This window comes from Arachis stenosperma, chromosome 6 (genome assembly GCF_014773155.1).
Source record: "Arachis stenosperma cultivar V10309 chromosome 6, arast.V10309.gnm1.PFL2, whole genome shotgun sequence".
In the NCBI taxonomy this organism is placed as follows: Eukaryota; Viridiplantae; Streptophyta; class Magnoliopsida; order Fabales; family Fabaceae; genus Arachis; species Arachis stenosperma.
In genome coordinates, this window is record NC_080382.1 from 96,119,917 (window position 1) to 96,135,180 (window position 15,264).

The window sequence follows — 15,264 nt, forward strand, 5'->3', positions numbered from 1 at the left end:
AGAGGCAATTTTGAAATTCAAAAGATATGATGAGTTGAAAAATATTTGAAAAAGAGTTGGATTGGATTGGAAAAGGATTTGTGTTTATGGATTAAGATACATTTGATATATTTTTTTTAAAAAAAAGGATTTTAGAAATTAGGATTAAAATTTTTGGAATTGAAGGATGAGGGTTTGTAACATGTTTATGCAAGAAATCATGAATTGAAACATAAAAAATTGAAGTAAAAACGAATTTACCTCCTCCCCACCATCCTGGCGTTAAACGCCCAAACGCTGCATGTTTTGGGCGTTTAACGCCCATGTGCAGCTTCTCCTGGGCGTTCAACGCCCAGCTGTTGCTTCTTTCTGGCGTTGAACGCCAGGAAGTCCTTTGTCACTGGGCGTTTTTTTGAACGCCCAGGACGCTGTAAATCTGGCGTTGAACGCCCAGAAGGTGCTTCTTTCTGGCGTTCAACGCCCAGAAGATGCTCTTTTCTGGCGTTTAACGCCCAGATGACTATCCTTACTGGCGTTGAACGCCCAGTAGGTGCTTCTTTTGGGCGTTCAACGCCCAAAACAGCTTTTACTGGCTTTTTTGTACTAGTGAGCTTCCCTTTTTTGCTGTTTTATTCTTTAAATCCTTCTGTAACTCTGTGAACTTAAGCAGTTGATATTTTACCTTGAAGATACTTGACATATATCTGTAAAAATCAATTAATTAACAAATAAGCTTTGTAAATGGCTGGGTTGCCTCCCAGCAAGCACTTCTTTATTGTCTTTAGCTGGACTATTATTGAGCTTTAGTTAAGTCTCAGTTTTGAGCATTCTTGTTCAAAATTACTGTCAAGATAATGTTTGACTCTTTGTCCATTAACAATGAACTTTTTGTTAGAATCATTATCCTGGAGCTCTACGTATCCATATGGTGACACACTTGTAATCACATATGGTCCTCTCCACCGGAATTTTAATTTTCCGGCGAATAATCTAAGCCTAGAATTAAATAGTAGAACTTTCTGCCTTGGCTCAAAGACTCTGGATGACAATTTCTTATCATGCCATCTTTTTGCTTTCTCTTTGTAAATCTTTGCATTCTCAAAAGCATTGAGTCTAAATTCCTCTAGCTCATTTAACTGGAGCAATCGTTTTTCTCCAGCTAACTGGCATCAAGGTTCAGGAATCTGGTTGCCCAGTAGGCCTTATGTTCCAATTTCATTGGCAAGTGACATGCCTTTCCATACACAAGCTGGTATGGAGAGGTCCCTATAGAGGTCTTGAATGCCGTTCTGTATGCCGACAGAGCATCATCCAAGCTTCTTGCCCAATCCCTTCTACGGTTAATCACAGTCCGTTCTAGGATTCTTTTAAGTTCTCTATTAGAGACTTCAGCTTGCCCATTTGTCTGTGGATGATATGGAGTGGCCACCCTGTGGCTAACTCCGTATCGAACCAAAGCAGAGTAAAGCTATTTATTGCAGAAATGAGTGCCCCCATCACTGATTAATATTCTAGGGGTACCAAATCTGCTAAAGATGTGTTTCTAGGGGAATTTTAGCATTGTCTTAGTATCATTAGTGGGTGTTGCAGATTTTTGCTCAGCTCCCTCAATTTTAGCCAGAAAATACCTGAAATCACAGAAAAACACACAAACTCATAGTAAAGTCCAGAAATATGATTTTTGCTTAAAAACTGATGAGCGGATAATTTATACGCTTTTTGGCATAGTTTTTATATAGTTTTTAGTAAGTTTAAGCTACTTTTAGGGATGTTTTCATTAGTTTTTATGTTAAATTCACATTTCTGGACTTTACTATGAGTTTGTGTGTTTTTCTGTGATTTCAGGTAAATTCTGACTGAAATTGAGGGATTTGAGCAAAACTCTGAAAGAGGCTGACAAAAGGACTGCTGATGCTGTTGGATTCTGACCTCCCTGCACTCGAAATGGATTTTCTGGAGCTACAGAACTCCAAATGGCGCGCTCTCAACGGCGTTGGAAAGTAGACATCCAGGGCTTTCCAGCAATATATAATAGTCCATGCTTTATTCGAAGAATGACGACGTAACTTGGCGTTAAACGCCAAGTTCATGCTGCTGTCTGGAGTAAAACGCCAGAAAAACGTCATGATCCGAGTCAAACGCCCAAAACACGTCATAACCTGAAGTTTGACGCCAAGAAATGCCTCTACACGTGGATTGATCAAGCTCAGCCCAAACACACACCAAGTGGGCCCCGGAAGTGGATTTATGCATCAATTACTTACTTATGTAAACCCTAGTAGCTAGTCTAGTATATATAGGACCTCTTACTATTGTATTAGACATCCTGGATGGTATTTTCTATCCTGTGATCACGTTTAGGGGGCTGGCCATTCGGCCATGCCTGGACCTCTTGCTTATGTATTTTCAACGGTGGAGTTTCTGCACACCATAGATTAAGGGTGTGGAGCTCTGCTGTACCTCAAAGATTAATGAAGTTCTATTTTCTTTTATTCAATTCTCTATCTTATTCTTATTCCAAGATATTCATTCGTACCCAAGAACATGATGAATGTGATGAGCTAATAACTCTCATCATCATTCTCACTTATGAGCGCGCGTGATTGACAACCACTTACGTTCTACATGCAACACAAGCTTGAATGTGTATCTCTTAGATTCCCCAACAGAATCTTCGTGGTATAAGCTAGATAGATGGCGGCATTCATCTGGATCCGGAAAGTCCAACCTTGTCTGTGGTGTTCCGAGTAGGGTCCTGGGAATCCGGAAAGTCTCACCTTGTCTGTGGTATTCCGAGTAGGATTCCGTTCATGAATGACTGTGACGTGCTTCAAACTTTAACCTGCTGGGCGTTAGTGACAAACGCAAAAGAGGGATTCTATTCCAGTAGGAGCGGGAACCAACCGGTGATTGGCCGTACTGTGACAGAGTGCGTGCATTAGCTTTCACTGCGAGGATGGGATGTAGCTATCAACCATGGGTGATGCCTCCAGACTGGTTAGCTGTGCGAGTGACAGCCGTACAGGTTATTTCCCGAGAGGAATGAAAGTAGCCACAGCTGATAGTGAACCCCTATACAAAGCTTGCCATGGAAAGGAGTAAGAAGGATTGGGTAGAAGGAATAGGAGAGCAGGCGTCCTAGAGCTCTACAGCATCTCCATTCCGCTTATCTGAAATTCCTACCAATGAATCTACATAAGTATTTCTATCCCTTTATTATTCCTTTTTATTTATTATTATTCCAATAATCAATCAATTTTATCCTCCTGACTGAGATTTACAAGGTGACCATAGCTTGCTTCATACCAACAATCTCTGTGGATTCGACCTTACTCACGTAAGGTTATTATTGGACGACCAGTACACTTGCTGGTTAGTGAACGGAGTTGTGACTTCAAATAAGGACAATTATTGAATAAATCCAATTACAATGAATCAGATCAAAGAACAGTGATCACAATTTCGTCCACCAAGTTTTTGGCGCCGTTGCCGGGGATTGTTCGAGTATGGACAACTGACGGTTCATCTTGTTGCTCAGATTAGGTAATTTTCTTTTCAAAATCTTTTTTTAAAATTTTCTTTTATTTTTCGTGTTTTTAAACTTTATTTTCGAAAAATAATAATAAAAATCCAAAAAAAAATAGAAAATCATAAAAATCAAAAATATTTTGTGTTTCTTGTTTGAATCTTATGTTAAATTTTAAGTTTGGTGTCAATTGCATGCTTTTTAAAATTTTTCTTGCATTTTTCGAAAACTTCATGCATTCATAGTGTTCTTCATGATCTTCAAGTTGTTCTTGACAAGTCTTCTTGTTTGATCTTGATGGTTTCATGTTTTGTGTAGTTTGTTGTTTTTCATGTGCATTTTTGCATTCATATTTTTCATGCATTAAAGATTTCTAAGTTTGGTGTCTTGCATGTTTTCTTTGCATCAAAAATTTTTTCAAAATTATGTTCTTGATGTTCATCATGATCTTCAAAGTGTTCTTGGTGTTCATCTTGACATTCATAGCATTCTTGCATGCATTCATGGTTTTGATCTAAAAATTTCATGCATTGAGTATTTTTGTTGTTTTTCTCTTTCATAATTAAAAATTCAAAAATCAAAAAAATATCTTTTCCTTATTTCTCTCCAAAATTTCGAAATTTTGGGATTGACTTGGTCAAAAATTTTCAAAATTAGTTATTTCTTACAAGTCAAGTCAAAATTTCAATTTTAAAAATCTTATCTTTTCAAAATCTTTTTCAAAAATCAAATCTTTTTCATTTTTTTTCTTTTTTCGAAAAATTTCAAAAATCTTTTTCAAATTATTTTCAAAATCTTTTTCTTATCTTTATATGTAATTTTCGAAAATTCACTAATAATTAATGTGATTGGTTCAAAAATTTGAAGTTTGTTACTTTCTTGTTAAGAAAGGTTCAATCTTTAAGTTCTAGAATCTTATCTTGTAGTTTCTTGTTAGTGAAGTAAGTAATTTTAAAATTTTTGAATTAAATCTTTTTATCTTTTACTTTATATTTTTTCAAAAATTTTATATTTTTAAAAATTTGATTTTAAAATATCTTATCTAACTTACTATCTTCTTATCTTTTTCAAAACCACCTAACTACTTTTCCCTCTTCTATTTTCGAAAATATCTCACTCTTTTTCAAAAATTCTGTTTAATTAATTAATTGTTTCATGTTTAAATTTTAATTATAATTTATTTCTAATTTTCGAAAATCACTAACTCTTTTTCAAAATTATTTTCGAATTTTCTCTTCTCTTTTCTTCTTCTATTTATTTATTTAATTACTAACACTTCTCTTCACCTCTCTTCATCCATAAAACCGAATCCATTCTTCATTCTTCTACCCCCTTCTTTTTCTACTAACATAAAGGAATCTCTATACTGTGACATAGAGGATTCCTCTTTCTTTTCTTGTTTTCTTCTCTTTCATATGAGCAGGAACAAGGATAAAGGCACTCTTGTTGAAATTGATCCAGAACCTGAAAGGACTCTGAAGAGAAAATTAAAAGAAGCTAAATTACAACAATCCAGAAACAACCTTTCAGAAACATTAGCACAAGAGGTGATGGCCGAAAATAATAATAATAATGCAAGGAGAATGCTTGGTGACTTCACAAAGCCAACATCCAAGTTTGATGGAAGAAGCATCTCCATTCCTGCCATTGGAGCCAATAACTTTGAGCTTAAGCTCAACTAGTTGCTTTAATGCAACAAAACTGCAAGTTTTATGGACTTCCATCTGAAGATCCTTACCAGTTTCTAACTGAGTTCTTGCAGATCTGTGACACTGTAAAGACAAATGGGGTTAATCCTGAAGTCTACAGACTCTTGCTTTTCCCTTTTGCTGTAAGAGACAGAGCTAGAGTATGGTTGGATTCACAACCCAAGGATAGCCTGGACTCATGGGATAAGCTTGTCACTGCATTCTTGGACAAGTTCTTTCCTCCTCAAAAGCTGAGCAAGCTGAGAGTGGATGTTCAAACCTTCAAACAAAAAGATGGTGAATCCCTCTATGAAGCTTGGGAAAGATACAAGCAGCTGACCAAGAGATGTCCATCTGACATGTTTTCTGAATGGACCATATTAGATATATTCTATTATGGTCTCTCTGAATTTTCGAAAATGTCATTGGACCACTCTGCAGGTGGATCTATTCACCTGAAGAAAACGCCTGAAGAGGCTCAAGAACTCATTGACATGGTTGCAAACAACCAGTTTATGTACACCTCTGAGAGGAATTCTGTGAATAATGGGGTACCTCAGAAGAAAGGAGTTCTTGAAATTGATGCTCTGAATGCCATATTGGCTCAGAACAAAGTGTTGACTCAACAGGTCAACATGATCTCTCAGAATCTGAATGGATTACAACATGCATCCAACAGTAATAGAGAGGAAGCTTTTGAAGAAGCTTATGATCCTGAGAACCCTGCCATGGCAGAGGTTAATTACTTAGGTGAACCTTATGGAAACACCTATAACTCATCATGGAGAAATCATCCAAATTTCTCCTGGAAGGATCAACAGAAACCTCAACAAGGTTTTAACAATGGTGGACGCAACAGGCTGAACAATAGTAAGCCATATCCATCATCTTCTCAGCAACAGACAGAGAACTCTGAACAAAACACTTCTAATTTAGCCAATATAGTCTCTGATCTGTCAAAGGCCACTTTCAGTTTCATGAATGAAACAAGATCCTCCATTAGAAATTTGGAGGCACAAGTGGGCCAGCTGAGTAAGAAAGTCATTGAAACTCCTCCCAGTATTCTCCCAAGTAATACAGAAGAGAATCTAAAAGGAGAGTGCAAGGCCATTGATTTAATCAAAGTGGCCGAATGCACAAGGGAGGAGGAGGACGAAAATCCTAGTGAGGAAGACCTCCTGGGACGTCCCTCAAGCAAGAAGGAGTTTCCTATTAAGGATCCTGAGGAATCTGAGGCTCATCTAGAGACCATAGAGATTCCTTTAAATCTCCTTCTGCCATTCATGAGCTCTGAAGAATATTCATCCTCTGAAGAGGATGAAGATATGACTGGAGAGCGAGTTGCTCTATATTTAGGAGCTATCATGAAGCTGAATGCCAAGCTGCTTGGTAATGAGACTTGGGAAAGTGAACCTCCCTTGCTCATTAGTGAACTAGATACTTGGATTCAGAGAACTCTACCTCAAAAGAAGCAAGATCCTGGCAAGTTCTTAATACCTTGCACCATTGGCACCATGAGCTTTGAAAAAGCTCTATGTGATCTTGGCTCAGGGATAAATCTTATGCCACTCTCTGTAATGGAGAAGCTAGGGATCATTGAGGTACAACCTGCCTTGTTCTCATTACAATTGGCAGATAAGTCCATAAGACAAGCTTATGGGTTAGTAGAGGACGTGCTAGTAAAGGTTGAAGGCCTTTACATCCCTACTGATTTCATAATCCTAGACACTAGGAAGGAAGATGATGAATGCATCATCCTAGGAAGACCTTTCCTAGCCACAGCAGGAGCTGTGATAGATGTCAACAGAGGTGAATTAGTCCTTCAATTGAATGGAGAATATCTTGTGTTTCAAGCACATGGCTATCCCTCTGTGACAAAAGAGAGCAAGCATGAAGAGCTTCTCTCAGTTCAGAGTCAAGAAGAGCCCATACAGTCAAACTTTAAGTTTGGTGTTGTGAGGCCACAACCAAACTCTAAGTTTGGTGTCCAAACCCCATATCCAAACTCTAAGTTTGGTGTTGGGAATACCACACTTAAGTTGACCTGATCACCTTGTGGCTCCATGAGAGCCACTGTCAAGCTATTGACATTAAAAGCGCTTGTTGGGAGGCAACCCAATTTTATTTATCTAATTTTATTTTATTTTGTTTTGGTGTTATTTTTGTGTTGAACTAGGTACATGATCATGAGGAGCCACGAAAAAAATCAAAAAAATTAAAAACAGAGTCAAAAACAGAAGAAAAAAATTTTCACCCTGGAGGACGCACAGGCTGGCGTTCAGCGCCCAGAAGGAGCATCTGGCTGGCGTTCAACGCCAGAACAGAGCATCTTTCTGGCGCTGAACGCCCAAAACAAGCTACATCCTGGCGTTTAACGCCAGAATGCGCACACAGAGGACAATCTGGCGCTGAACGCCAGAAACAAGCATGAAACTGGCGTTCAACGCCAGAAAATGCATAACATGGGCGTTTAACGCCCAGAACTAGCATCAATGGGCGTTTGAACGCCAGAATGTTGCATGAAGGCATGTTACATGCCTATAGGGTGAAGGAATGGTATTTCTTTTCACCTCAGAATCTGTGGACCCCACAGGATCCCCACCTCAGGATCTGTGGACCCCACAGGATCCCCACCTACCTTTTCTTTTAATCCTATTCACACTCTCCCAATCCAAATCTCATTCCCAATGTCACCCTTCCCAAAAACCCTCATCAATCACCTCAACTCCTCTTCCCAATTACCCATTCACCATTCACATCAACCTCCTCTTCCCCATAAACCCCACCTACCTCCATCAAATTCAAATTCAATTTCCCACCCTTTCCCACCCAAAATGGCCGAACCTATACCTCCCCCCTCCCTATAAATACCCTTCTTTTCTTTTACATTTTCCCACAACACAAACCCACTTTCTCCCACATAGCCGAACCCTCTCTTCTCCCTCTCTACCATCTTCTCTTCTTCTTCTTCTACTCTTCTTTTCTTTTTGCTTGGGGACAAGCAAATTTTAAGTTTGGTGTGGTAAAAAGCCTAAGCTTTTTCATCTTCATTCACCATCAATGGCACCCAAGACCGGAATTTCCTCAAGAAAAGGAAAAGGGAAAGCAAAAGCTTCTTCCTCTGAGTCATGGGAGAAGGAGAGGTTCATCTCCAAAAGCCATCAAGACCACTTCTATGATGTTGTGGAAAAGAAGAGGGTGATCCCTGAGGTCCCTTTCAAGCTCAAGAAGAATGAGTATCCGGAAATCCGACATGAAATTCAAAGAAGAGGTTGGGAAGTCTTAGCCAACCCCATGCAACAAGTCGGAATTCTCATGGTTCAAGAGTTCTATGCCAATGCATGGATCACTAGGAACCATGACCAAAGTATGAACCCAAGCCCAAAGAATTATCTCACAATGGTTATGGGAAATACTTGGATTTCAGTCCGGAAAATGTGAGGTTGGCGTTTCATTTGCCTATGATGCAAGGTGATGAACACCCCTACACAAGAAGGGTCAACTTTAACCAAAGGTTGGACCAAGTCCTTATGGACATATGTGTGGAAGGCGCCCAATGGAGAGTAGACTCCAAAGGCAAGCCAGTCCAACTAAGAAGACTGGACCTCAAGCCTGTAGCTAGAGGATGGTTGGAGTTCATTCAAAGATCCATCATCCCTACAAGCAACCGATCTGAAGTTACTGTGGATCGGGCCATCATGGTTCATAGCATCATGATTGGTGAAGAAGTAGAGGTTCATGAAGTCATCTCTAATGAACTCTACAAAATAGCTGACAAGGCTTCATACATGGCACGGTTAGCCTTCCCCCACCTTATATGCCATCTATGTTACTCAGCTGGAGTTATCATAGAAGGAGATGTCTCCATTGAAGAAGACAAGCCCATTACCAAGAGAAAGATGGAGCAAACAAGGGAAGCTCCTCACGGCCTCCAAGAAGAACATGAGGAAGTGCATCATCAACAATGCCTCAAGGAATGCACTTTCCTCCTAACAACTATTGGAGCAACTCAACACCTCCTTAGAGGATTTGAGCCATAAGTTGAACAACTAAGGGTGGAACATCATGAACACGCCCTCACTCTCCAAGAAATAAGAGAAGATCAAAGAGCAATGAGGGAGGAGCAACAAGGCAAGGAAGGGACATAGAAGAGTTGAAGAACATCATTGGTCCTTCAAGAAGAGACGCCACTAAGGTGGATTCATTCCTTGTTCTTTAATTCTTTCTGTTTTCGGTTTTTAATGCTATGTTTATTTATGTTTTTTGTGTCTCTACTTCATGATCATTAGTATGTAAACCATGCCTTAAAACTATGAAATAAAATCCATTAGTCCTTCACCTCTCTTAAAAGAAAAATGTTTTAATTCAAAAGAACAAGAAGTACATAATTTTCGAAATTATTAGTGAATTATAGTTTAATTATATTGATGTGGTGGCAAATTTTTGTTTTCTGAATGAATGATTAAACAGTGCTATGTCTTTTGATCTTGTTGTTTATGAGTGTTTAAAATTGTTGGTTCTTGAAAGAATGAGGAACAAAGAGAAATGTTATTGATGATCTGAAAAATATCATGAAATTGATTCTTGAAGCAAGAAAAAGCAGCGAAAAAAAAAATGGAGCTAAAAAGAGTATATAGAAAAAGAAGGAGCAGTAGAAAAAGCCAATAGCCCTTAAAACCAAAAGCAGGGTAAAAAGGATCCAAGGCTTTGAGCATCAATGGATAGGAGGGCCCAAGGAAATTAAATCCAGGCCTAAGCGGCTAAACCAAGCTGTCCCTAACCATGTGCTTGTGTCATGAAGGTCCAAGTGAAAAGCTTGAGACTGAGTGGTTAAAGTCGTGATCTAAAGCAAAGAGTGTGCTTAAGAGCTCTGGACACCACTAATTGGGGACTTTAGCAAAGCTAAGTCACAATCTGAAAAGGTTCACCCAGTTATGTGTCTGTGGCATTTGTGTATCTGGTGGTAATACTGGAAGACAAAATGCTTAGGGCCACAGCCAAGACTCATGAGTACTGTGTTCAAGAATCAACATGCTTAACTAAGAAAGTCAATAACACTATCCCAAATTCTAAATTCCCCCCAGAGACGCCAATACCTCTAAACTACAAGGAAAAAGTGAGATGCCAAAGCTGTTCAGAAGCAAAAGCTACAAGTCCCGCTCATGTAATTAAATTAATATTCTTGATATTTTGGACTTTAATAGTATATTCTCTTCTTTTTATCCTAGTTGATTTTCAGTTGCTTGGGGACAAGCAACAATTTAAGTTTGGTGTTGTGATGAGCGGATAATTTATACGCTTTTTGGCATAGTTTTTATATAGTTTTTAGTAAGTTTAAGCTACTTTTAGGGATTTTTCATTAGTTTTTATGTTAAATTCACATTTCTGGACTTTACTATGAGTTGTGTGTTTTCTGTGATTTCAGGTAAATTCTGACTGAAATTGAGGGATTTGAGCAAAACTCTGAAAGAGGCTGACAAAAGGACTGCTGATGCTGTTGGATTCTGACCTCCCTGCACTCGAAATGGATTTTCTGGAGCTACAGAACTCCAATGGCGCGCTCTCAACGGCGTTGGAAAGTAGACAGCCAGGGCTTTCCAGCAATATATAATAGTCCATGCTTTATTCGAAGATGACGACGTAACTTGGCGTTAAACGCCAAGTTCATGCTGCTGTCTGGAGTAAACGCCAGAAAAACGTCATGATCCGGAGTCAAACGCCCAAAACACGTCATAACCTGAAGTTTGACGCCAAGAAATGCCTCTACACGTGATTGATCAAGCTCAGCCCAACACACACCAAGTGGGCCCCGGAAGGATTTATGCATCAATTACTTACTTATGTAACCCTAGTAGCTAGTCTAGTATATATAGGACCTCTTACTATTGTATTAGACATCCTGGATGGTATTTTCTATCCTGTGATCACGTTTAGGGGGCTGGCCATTCGGCCATGCCTGGACCTCTTGCTTATGTATTTTCAACGGTGGAGTTTCTGCACACCATAGATTAAGGTGTGAGCTCTGCTGTACCTCAAAGATTAATGAAGTTCTATTTTCTTTTATTCAATTCTCTATCTTATTCTTATTCCAAGATATTCATTCGTACCCAAGAACATGATGAATGTGATGAGCTAATAACTCTCATCATCATTCTCACTTATGAGCGCGCGTGATTGACAACCACTTACGTTCTACATGCAACACAAGCTTGAATGTGTATCTCTTAGATTCCCCAACAGAATCTTCGTGGTATAAGCTAGATAGATGGCGGCATTCATCTGGATCCGAAAGTCCAACCTTGTCTGTGGTGTTCCGAGTAGGTCCTGGGAATCCGGAAAGTCTCACCTTGTCTGTGGTATTCCGATAGGATTCCGTTCATGAATGACTGTGACGTGCTTCAAACTTTAACCTGCTGGCGTTAGTGACAAACGCAAAAGAGGGATTCTATTCCAGTAGGAGCGGGAACCAACCGGTGATTGGCCGTACTGTGACAGAGTGCGTGCATTAGCTTTCACTGCGAGGATGGGATGTAGCTATCAACCATGGGTGATGCCTCCAGACTGGTTAGCTGTGCGAGTGACAGCCGTACAGGTTATTTCCCCGAGAGGAATGAAAGTAGCCACAGCTGATAGTGAACCCCTATACAAAGCTTGCCATGGAAAGGAGTAAGAAGGATTGGGTAGAAGGAATAGGAGAGCAGGCGTCCTAGAGCTCTACAGCATCTCCATTCCGCTTATCTGAAATTCCTACCAATGAATCTACATAAGTATTTCTATCCCTTTTATTATTCCTTTTTATTTATTATTTATTCCAATAACCATCAATCAATTTTATCCTCCTGACTGAGATTTACAAGGTGACCATAGCTTGCTTCATACCAACAATCTCTGTGGATTTGACCCTTACTCACGTAAGGTTATTACTTGGACGACGCAGTACACTTGCTGGTTAGTTGAACGGAGTTGTGACTTCAAATAAGGACAATTATTGAATAAATCCAATTACAATGAATCAGATCAAAGAACAGTGATCACAATTTCGTCCACCAAAAACTAATAAAATTATATTAAAAACTAATTAAAACATGCTAAAATCTATATGAAATTACCCCCAAAAAGCATATAAAGTATCCGCTCATTAGAGGTGTATTTATAGGGTAAGGGAGAGAAGGAATCCGTGTGAGAAGGGGTGGGTTTGCGAGGGAAATGGTTTTGAATTTGAATGGTGAGGTAGATGGGGTTTATTTTGGGAAATAGTGGATGGATGTGAGTGGTGGAGAGGTTATGGAGAAGAGGGTAGGATTTGATAGGTGAATGGTATTTGGGGAAAAGTGTTATGGAAAGCTGTGAATAAGGAAGAGAGTGAGTTGAGTAGGTAGGGATCCTGTGGGGTCCACAAATCCTGAGGTGTCAAGGATTTCTCATCCCTGCACCTTTCTGGCGTTTAAACGCCTTCTGTGTGGCATTTCTGGCATTAAACGCCAGACTGATGCCCCTTTCTGGCGTTAAACGCCAGTTTGGCTGCCAGTTCTGGCGTTTAACGCCCAGAATGCTGCCAGACTGGGCGTTAAACACCCATTTTGCTATTCTTACTAGCGTTTAACACCAGCTAGACACCAGACACCCTTTTCTGGCGTTAAACGTCAGTCTATGTGCCATTTCTGGCGTTTAACAGCCAGAATACTGCCAGACTGGGCGTTAAATGCCCATTTTGCTATCCTTACTGGCGTTTAAACGCCAGTAAGCTCGTCCTCTAAGGTGTGCTATTTTTTTATGCTGTTTTTTATTCCTCCTTTAATTTTGTAGCTATTTTTGTGACTCCACATGATCATCAACCTAAAGAAAACATAGACTAACACTAGAAAATAAAATGAAAAAGTAATTAATATAGATAAATAAAATTGGGTTGCCTCCCAATAAGCGCTTCTTTAATGTCAATTGCTTGACAGGAAGCTCTTACAGAGCTTCACAGATGCTCAGAGCATGATTGTAGCCTCCCAACACCAAACTTAAAGTTTGAATGTGGGGGCTTTGCTTGACTCTGTATGGAGGGAATTGGATGAAGCTTTTCATGCTTCTTCTCCCTATTTAAAGAAGAGGATCATTGAGTCTGAAATACAAGGTAGTCCCCATTCACTTGAAGGACTAACTCTCCTCTGTCCACATCAATCACAGCCTTTTCTGTGGCTAGGAAGGGTCTTCGAAGGATGATGGATTATCCTCATCCTTCCTAGTATCTAGGATTATGAAGTCAGCAGGGACGTAAAGGCCTTCAACCTTCACTAAGACATCCTCTACAGTCCATAAGCCTATTTCATTGATTTGTTTGCCAACTCTAGTGAGATTCTTGCAACTTGTACCTCAAAGATCCCTAGTTTCTCCATTACATAGAGTGGCATAAGGTTGATACCTGACCCCAGGTCACATAGAGCCTTTTCAAAGTTCATGGTGCCTATGGTGCAAGGTATTAAAAACTTTTCGGGATCCGATTTCTTTTAAGGTAATGTCTGCTGAATCCAGGTATTCAGTTCATTAATGAGCAATAGAGGTTCATCCTCCCAAGTCTCATTACCAAATAACTTGGCATTCAGCTTCATGATTGCTCATAGATACTGAGCAACTTGCTCTTCAACAATGTCTTCATCCTCTTCAGAGGAAGAATACTCATCAGAGCTCATGAATGACAATAGTAAGTTCAGTGGAATCTCTATGGTCTCTGTGTGAGCCTCAAATTCCTTTGGTTCCTCAATAGGGAACTCCTTATTGGTCAGTAGACGTCCCTTGAGGTCTTCCTCACTGGGAATCACTGCCTTTTCGCTCTCTCCAGGTTCGGCCATTTTGGGTATATTAATGGCCTTGCAGTCTCTTTTTGGATTCTCTTCTGTATTGCTTGAGAGAGTACTAAGAGGAGTTTCAGTAACTCTTTTACTCAGCTGACCCACTTGTGCCTCCAAATTTTTAATGGAGGGCCTTGTTTCATTCATGAAATTGAGAGTGGTCTTAGATAGATCAGAGACTGTGTTTGCTAAGACAGAGAGGCTCTGCTCAGAATTCTCTGTCTATTGCTGAGAAGATGATGAAAAAGGTTTGCAATTGCCAACCCTATTTCTCCCACCATTATTGTTGTTGAAGCCTTGTTGAGGCTTCTGTTGATTCTTCCATGATAAATTTGGATGATTCCTTCATGAAGGATTATAGGTGTTTCCATAGGATTCTCCCATGTAATTCACCTATTCCATTGTAGAATTCTCAGGGTCATATATTTCTCCTTTAGAGGAGGTTTCTTTAGCATTGTCGGATGCAGCTTGCAATCCATTCAGATTCTGAGAAATCATATTGACTTGCTGAGTCAATATTTTGTTTTGAGCCTATATGGCAATCAGAGTATCAATCTCAAGAAATCCTTTCTTCTGAGTCATTCCATTATTCACAGGATTTTTTTTAGAAGTGTACATGAACTGGTTATTTGCAACCATCTCAATGAGTTCCTAGGCTTCTGCAGGGGTTTTCAGATGAAAAGATCCACCAGCAGAATGAACCAATGACATCTTAGACAATTCAGATAGACCATCATAGAATATGCATATGATGCTCCATTCTAGAAGCATGTCAGAAGGACACCTTTTGGTTAATTGCTTGTATCTTTCCCAAGCTTCATAGATGGATTCACCTTCCTTCTGTTTGAAGATTTGGACTTCCACTCTAAGCTTGCTCATCTTTTGAGGTGGAAGGAATTTGGTCAAGAAAGCATTGACCAACTTGTCCCAAGAGTTCAGGCTTTCTCTAGGTTGTGAGTCCAACCATATCCTAGCTCTGTCTCTTATAGCAAAAGGGAAAAGCATAAATCTGTAGACCTTGAGATCAACCCCATTGGTCTTAACAGTATCACAGATTTGCAAGAATTCAGCTAAGAACTAATGAGGATCTTCTAATGGAAGTCCATAAAACTTACAATTCTGCTGTATTAGAGAAACTAATTGAGGCTTAAGCTCAAAGTTGTTTGCTCTAATGGCAGGAATTGAGATGCTTCTTCCATAGAAGTTGGAAGTTGGTGCAGTATAGTCACCAAGC

The 15,264-nt window shown here is 39.5% G+C and overlaps 1 non-coding gene across 1 annotated transcript; it reads left to right on the forward strand.

Annotated features, from left to right (window-relative positions):
- The first annotated feature begins 14,795 nt into the window (after nt 1-14,795).
- Nucleotides 14,796-14,903, forward strand: LOC130937082 (small nucleolar RNA R71). Its single transcript, XR_009068316.1, has one exon. It is a non-coding gene; the product is annotated as a small nucleolar RNA R71 (small nucleolar RNA).
- The last annotated feature ends 361 nt before the right edge of the window (nt 14,904-15,264 follow it).